This window comes from Oncorhynchus nerka, linkage group LG22, assembly GCF_034236695.1.
Source record: "Oncorhynchus nerka isolate Pitt River linkage group LG22, Oner_Uvic_2.0, whole genome shotgun sequence".
Taxonomy (NCBI): domain Eukaryota; kingdom Metazoa; phylum Chordata; class Actinopteri; order Salmoniformes; family Salmonidae; genus Oncorhynchus; species Oncorhynchus nerka.
In genome coordinates, this window is record NC_088417.1 from 4986316 (window position 1) to 4993283 (window position 6968).

The 6968-nt window shown below is 40.0% G+C and overlaps 1 protein-coding gene across 1 annotated transcript in view; it reads left to right on the top strand.

Annotated features, from left to right (window-relative positions):
• Positions 1 to 6968, top strand: part of LOC115127185 (somatomedin-B and thrombospondin type-1 domain-containing protein) — a 23185-nt gene that overhangs the window by 929 nt on the left and 15288 nt on the right. The window lies entirely within an intron of this gene.

Consider the following 6968-nt stretch of genomic DNA (forward strand, 5'->3'; position numbering starts at 1 on the left):
ACGGATGGGATCAGGACAGGTAAGGAGGATGGATGGGGTCAGGACAGGTAAGGAGGACGGATGGGGTCAGGACAGGTAAGGAGGACGGATGGGGTCAGGACAGGTAAGGAGGATGGATGGGATCAGGACAGGTAAGGAGGATGGATGGGGTCAGGACAGGTAAGGAGGACGGATGGGGTCAGGACAGGTAAGGAGGATGGATGGGGTCAGGACAGGTAAGGAGGCTGGATGGGGTCAGGACAGTAGTAATTGTCGTCGTTATGCCTGCGTCCCAAATGGCACCCTATTCCCTATATACCCACTGTACGTCTAAGTCTGATTTAAAACTTTAGGACCCTTTTAGGTACAAAAAATACATACACATTTGATAAAATATTGAATTTGTCCTTTACTACTATCACCAGAGAAAAGCATTGAATAACGCATTCATAAAAGGCAAAAAATAAATCATAAGAAAAAAGGTTTTGAAGAGTCTGTCCTATGTGTAGGAGATATAAGAAAGCTCATGAAATTGAGTATATATACAAGTATTTATATACAGTGCCTTGCGAAAGTATTCGGCCCCCTTGAACTTTGCGACCTTTTGCCACATTTCAGGCTTCAAACATAAAGATATAAAACTGTATTTATTCTTTTTGTATCCAAATCCGGCTTTAAACTTCTTCACAACAGTATCTCGGACCTGCCTGGTGTGTTCCTTGTTCTTCATGATGCTCTCTGCGCTTTTAACGGACCTCTGAGACTATCAAAGTGCAGGTGCATTGATACGGAGACTTGATTACACACAGGTGGATTGTATTTATCATCATTAGTCATTTAGGTCAACATTGGATCATTCAGAGATCCTCACTGAACTTCTGGAGAGAGTTTGCTGCAATGAAAGTAAAGGGGCTGAATAATTTTGCACGCCCAATTTTTCAGTTTTTGATTTGTTAAAAAAGTTTGAAATATCCAATAAATGTCGTTCCACTTCATGATTGTGTCCCACAAAATACAGTTTTATATCTTTATGTTTGAAGCCTGAAATGTGGCAAAAGGTCGCAAAGTTCAAGGGGGCCGAATACTTTCGCAAGGCACTGTATACAGTACCAGTCAAAAGTTTGGATACACCTACTCATTCAAGGGTTTTTCTTTATTTGTACTATTTTCTACATTGTAGAATAATAGTGAAGACATCACAACTATGAAATAACACATATGGAATCATGTAGTAACCAAAAAAGTGTTAAACAAATCAAAAATATATTTGAGATTTGAGATTTTTCAAAGTAGCCATCCTTTGCCTTGACGACAGCTTTGCACACTCCTGGCATTCTCTCAACCAGCTTCAACCAGCTGGAATGCATTTCAATTAACAGGTGTGCCTTGTCAAAACTACATTTGTGGAATTTCTTTCCTTCTTAATGTGTTTGAACCTATCAGTTGTATTGTGACAGGGTAGAGGTGGTATACAGAAGATAGTCCTATTTGGTAAAAGACCAAGTCCATATTATGGCAAGAACAGCTCAAATAAGCAAAGAGAAACGACAGTCCATCATTACTTTAAGACATGAAGGTCAGTCAATAAGGAACATTTCAAACTTTGAAAGTTTCTTCAAGTGCAGTTGCAATTTCTCTCAATTTCTCTTTCTATTTCTCTTTTGCTTCTCCTTAATTTTGGAAGAAATTAATTTGTTCAAAACTATTATTAAACTATTGTCTTTCTATCTCTTTGAGTCAACTACTGATAGAGGAATTCTAAATTCCTTTATGCTTTAATTGCCAAAACCAATTTCGCACTCGTTTCTAATTCATTAATGATGTGTAAGTTCATTAATTATGCATGAAGTAGATCGAGACCAGTCTTAAAAGCCAGGTAAGAGCGTTTAATTCCAGAGAGTACTGAAGCATACACATTTTTCCACAGGTTATAAACTGAACATGACATCATCAGTTTATCCCCCCTCTCTCCGATTCTCACAAGAGCCCATTGTTCATCAGGCCTGGAACGTCTCCCAGACATTTCTTATCTGTCGGACAAACCATAGCACCGCTCCCCCGTTAACTTCCCAAGAGGCCCAGACAATTCATTCATTCTGCTTACATTTTCAGTAACAGCTTAACCAATAACTTTTACTTTTCATACCATAACATAATAGTATTAGAATAAATGGTTCTAATCAATAATGTATACATAATTAATAATCTAAACTATAATTTCCTCTAACAATCCTCCCTTTGATCAAATATTATACATTCAATTCTGCATCTAGTTTTATTTAATCATAAAAAATGAAAGTATAAACGAACTTAACTAACCTTTTTATAGAGGTTTATCAGATTATCATATGAATAGACACATAATCAACAAATCAATTATAAATGTTTATCCAACTCTTCACATTTCATCAATCAAATCCAACCTTAACTCCAACTGTTTTTAAACCTACCTCAGAATCATAACTCCTCTTTCAGGATTTTTTTTTTCTTTTTACAATCTTTATTAAAAAACAGTTTAATCATTGAAACAAATTACAATCTAATTCCCCTTCATCTCAACACTATTCTCATCAAACATAAATTCCCCACAAATGACAGATCCAGATTCGTCCACTTCCTCTGTAGACATGCCTTCAGTCCTCCATGGGTCAGAACCTGGAATCGGCCCATAACGCACCATCTGTAGTGTCATTGATCTCTCCAGAGTCCTGGAAACAATAACTTTCATACATACACGCAATCAACCACGTATGTACAAGACTAACACAGTCACACCGGTTAAGGTGGCCCATAACACCACATTTTTCCATAAATACTGTCAACCCAATTTAGTTCAGAGAAGTATCCACCCCAGAGTTTCTGCCAACCCGTGAGCCAGGGTGGTCAAAACAGCTGAGGCTTCGGGCACTGATTCGTCCGGAGCTGTGCCACCTGGGATGTAAGACATGGTCCTGATTACCACGCCCACTTCCTCCTTTTATCTAATGCCATTCTATTCTGTCAGGTCTTCCAGCTGGTTGCTTCAGTCTGTTCTACAAAACCTTTAATAACACTTCTGGTAACTATAATTAATCCAGTCTACATTCTGATTGAGAGTAGACCACTCTAATCCTGCTAGTATCTGATTTCTTGCCTTGAACTCATCCGGCACACCTTGTGGAACCCAAATGTTATCAATATATACTCTTTCGCCAAAAGACCCAGATGGAGCATCTCTTCTCTCTCGTTTGGCTAACTTCATGTCTTGGTGTTGTATGAGTGTAAAAGGCATTCCTAACCAGTCCAATCAGTCGGAAATACTGATCACAAACTCATTCCCCCGCACAACCACCAGATGTCGACACTGGCCCATTTTATTTTATTGAAATCACCAGAGTTCAACCAGCCTGTCAATTCAGACATGGTCTCGTCAGTGGTCATTTTCTCTGTACCAACTTGGTTCCTGGGGATATAAATAGTGCAAATCAATACAAATGTCATTATTTGGCATTCCTGCTTTCATGAACAGCTTTACCATACATGCCATTCCCTTAGGGGAATTAATTCCGTTCAGTGGAAAAGGGATAGTTGTTAACTGGGGTTTAGCGTTCGCACAGGCATAACATTCTTCTTTAGCCACTGATCTGGCCGTATATTGAATCCATTCCAACCATAAGTTGGACTCCCCAAACCCAGTCTCCACCTCTATAACTTAACTGGTCGAAGCCCACATACCATAACCCGAGGTCCTGAGTATTGACCGCCTTAATGTTAATTCGCACCTTTATACAATACTTCCTTTGCTCGGGAACACAGTCCAAAACGCCAACCCTTACTATACTCCACCTGATCCCAAATTGAGTGTATGGGTTTACGTAGCCATCCCTTTCAGTGTGAGCTATGACCTGTGTCCACGATCAATATGGGAACCTGCACTGATATCTCTTCTATTTTGGAACAAAATCCTCACCGTCTAAACCATGGGTCAAATTACCACTCTCCGCATATCTAGTAGGACGTGCTGTATCAGGAATACGTCACCCACGATAAGACAGCTCAGACGAACAGCTTCCATGTGAAACCCCACCCTTTCCCCGAGAACACATCACTTAGCAAGAGCCAGATACATCTTCACTTCTATGAACAAAAACAGGGGTGACAGGACAGGGAGGGTTACTTCATTCGAGAGATGGCCCCCGGAATTCTGTTAATTCCAGTTCTCCTCTCGAACACTGTTTATTTGTTCGACAGGGTAATATGTATCTTACCCCCTCGCAGTGCGATATGAATCCGGGTGGCCCACGGGACTGGATTGAGTGTCTTCACCTGTAGTTCACCTGTAGTGCATAAACTCTTGGACATACAGGTTTGGTTAATAAAACAGTTTCTTATTCGTCAAACCAATTAACAAAAAAAAATTGTATTAGTTAATTATCCCGTAGGTCACATCCTATTCTAGAACACTATTTACCCTAGTTAATTTTCCCGTAGGTCACATCCTATTCTAGAACACTATTTACCCATCCCCCTTTTGTTACCTGGCTCTGCCCAGGTAACAACCTTGCCTTATTCTTATACAATGACTTAGATAAGATTTAGTGAATTATCCTTATGTCTGAAATTCCATTTAGGAGTGTCCCTTTCATTTTCCACATGTCCAATTCTCACTTTTGTCTCCACTCAGTAACTTATCTACACACTATGTTATCTTTGCTCGTCCTGGCCCCCCTTCTAAAACTTCTCTGCTCTCCAACCTTCAAGGTCTCTGCAGTGCGGGGGAGGGCTCTTCTGCTTGCCCGTGGCTGTTTTTCACATTCCCAAATTTGAACTACATGCCTCACTGTTTGTCTTTCTAAACTCATGGATTTTCTTTTAGAAAGAACATGTCTATGAGCGGCTTTTCTCTAAAGTCCTTAATCAATCTATCTTAATCCTAACAATAATCCTAAATCATCATAGATGTCCTATATTCCTGTTAAATATAATACTATTTAAAAACGTATAATCTAATAAATGCTAACCATATTAAAAATCCTTCCTACACTAACAAGCCCTCTCCTTTGGGACCCTCAGTATTCTATCTGACAATAACATGGATTTAATATGTGTTTGCAAAGTGTGGAATAAAACTTTGGTCATGGATAACAGAGTAAAGCAGAACAAAGCATTCTTATAACCCATCTGGTCCTCTCAGCTATTCTTATCCAGCACCAGGTGGGCACCATGCCACCCTTCACGACAGGGAGAACAAACATACATGGGTCATCCTCAGTCAGTCTTATCCTCCCTGAAAGCATGCTTCACCTCAGCCTCTCCAACTGGAGCATCAAGCAAAGGCATCATGCCTGAAGCCTTCACCACATCTGTAACAGACTTCTTAAAACACGGTATGATGCAAGCAGCACATCACATCAATAACAAATAATACAAGAATTAGGGTCAGAAATCCAGTAACCACCATACCAGTATACTTACCAAACCAGGCTCCCAACCAGGTGGACAGTCAGACTCCTCTACCCCCGCCATGGTCCTCATCTCAGCAGATAGTGCATCAAGCCCATTAAGGCCCTTAGATATACTACCATCTGGACTGGTGTTATTAGGGATATACGTACAACATTGTTCACCGAACATCTTGCAGACTCCCCCCTGACTAGCAAGAAGCATATCCTAAGCAAGTCTATTCTGTATAAGACAGCCACAATTTGTCCCTACCATCAAAACCAGTCTCCGTGCCTAATTGATCAATAGCTGAATAGTCTAACATTAATTACCTGAATGGGATTTTTAACACAGTGGTGGCAGGTTCGGTCCAGGGGTGGTAGAGGAGTGTGTCTGGCCCCCTGGTTCGTCTGAGACCTCTGGCCTTGGCAGTACCTTAATAGAAAACGCACCCACCGTGTCTGTCCCGGTCCTTTGTAGTCCGGGGGTGTAAGTGCCTGCATCAGAGAGCTTAATAGTTTTGATGGTTAGTAGGATTTCATCACCTTTACAAAGTTCAACAGTGCTCCCAGGTTTCCCCCATATCATGGAAAACCTATCCACCTTTGTGGGATTCCCTATGCGATAAGGATATCCTCTTCTCCAGTCCCAGAACTGTCCCAAGTTGGTTATCATGTAATCCCCATACGGACACCCTCCCCCATTACACAGGTAATGTCCCCCGTCTTTTGACACTCCTGTACACGGGTGTTAAAATCAAATAAAAATACCTCAATTTCTTCCCTGCCCTGTTGGCTCAAAATATGTTATCTTCCCCTATTTATTCTCAATGATGAATATGACTTTCTCTCTGTTACAATACCAACTCCCTAATAGCCCATTCAAAAAAACTTCACAGCTAATGTTATAAGACAGAATCCTGAACCACTTTCTCATTTGCGGTTCAAACAGTAATTCTAAACCCTCAACCAAAACTGCTTCATTTCTAAAGAATTTACCTTAAAACTAGTAACTCAATATGACCCCATTCATTATACAAATGACTCTCCCCTGAGGCTGATCAGACCTCAGAAGCCAGTCATGATAAGGTCAAAAGGCCATACCATATTAGACATAAAGATCCCTTTATCCTTACAATAGAAATAGTCACCTGTATAATTCAAACCCATAAAAAAAAACATCTCATAAGGTTCCATATGTGAGCGTGCCTCTTTAAAATCTCCTTGCACTAAAACAACTCGTTCTAACAGTTGTTTTATATATATATATATATAATTTGCAGACCTTTTTCAATTTGGTCGTTTAAAGCTGCTCTCTCCCCCAAAATTATAATCCCAGGAGGCCTCTAAAAGTGACACCACATCCCTAACTATCATTCACTAATGCTACCTCGAATCAGAAACTCAATAAGTGAACTATAACTAAAACCTAATGATAATTCCCCTTTGACTCAAATCATTAATCATAAGTTTTAAACATCGTCTACGGATATGTTTACTTAAATGACCATGCTACCTTTAGATACAATTAACCCGATAACATTATTATCCAATGCATTACTTTTTCTC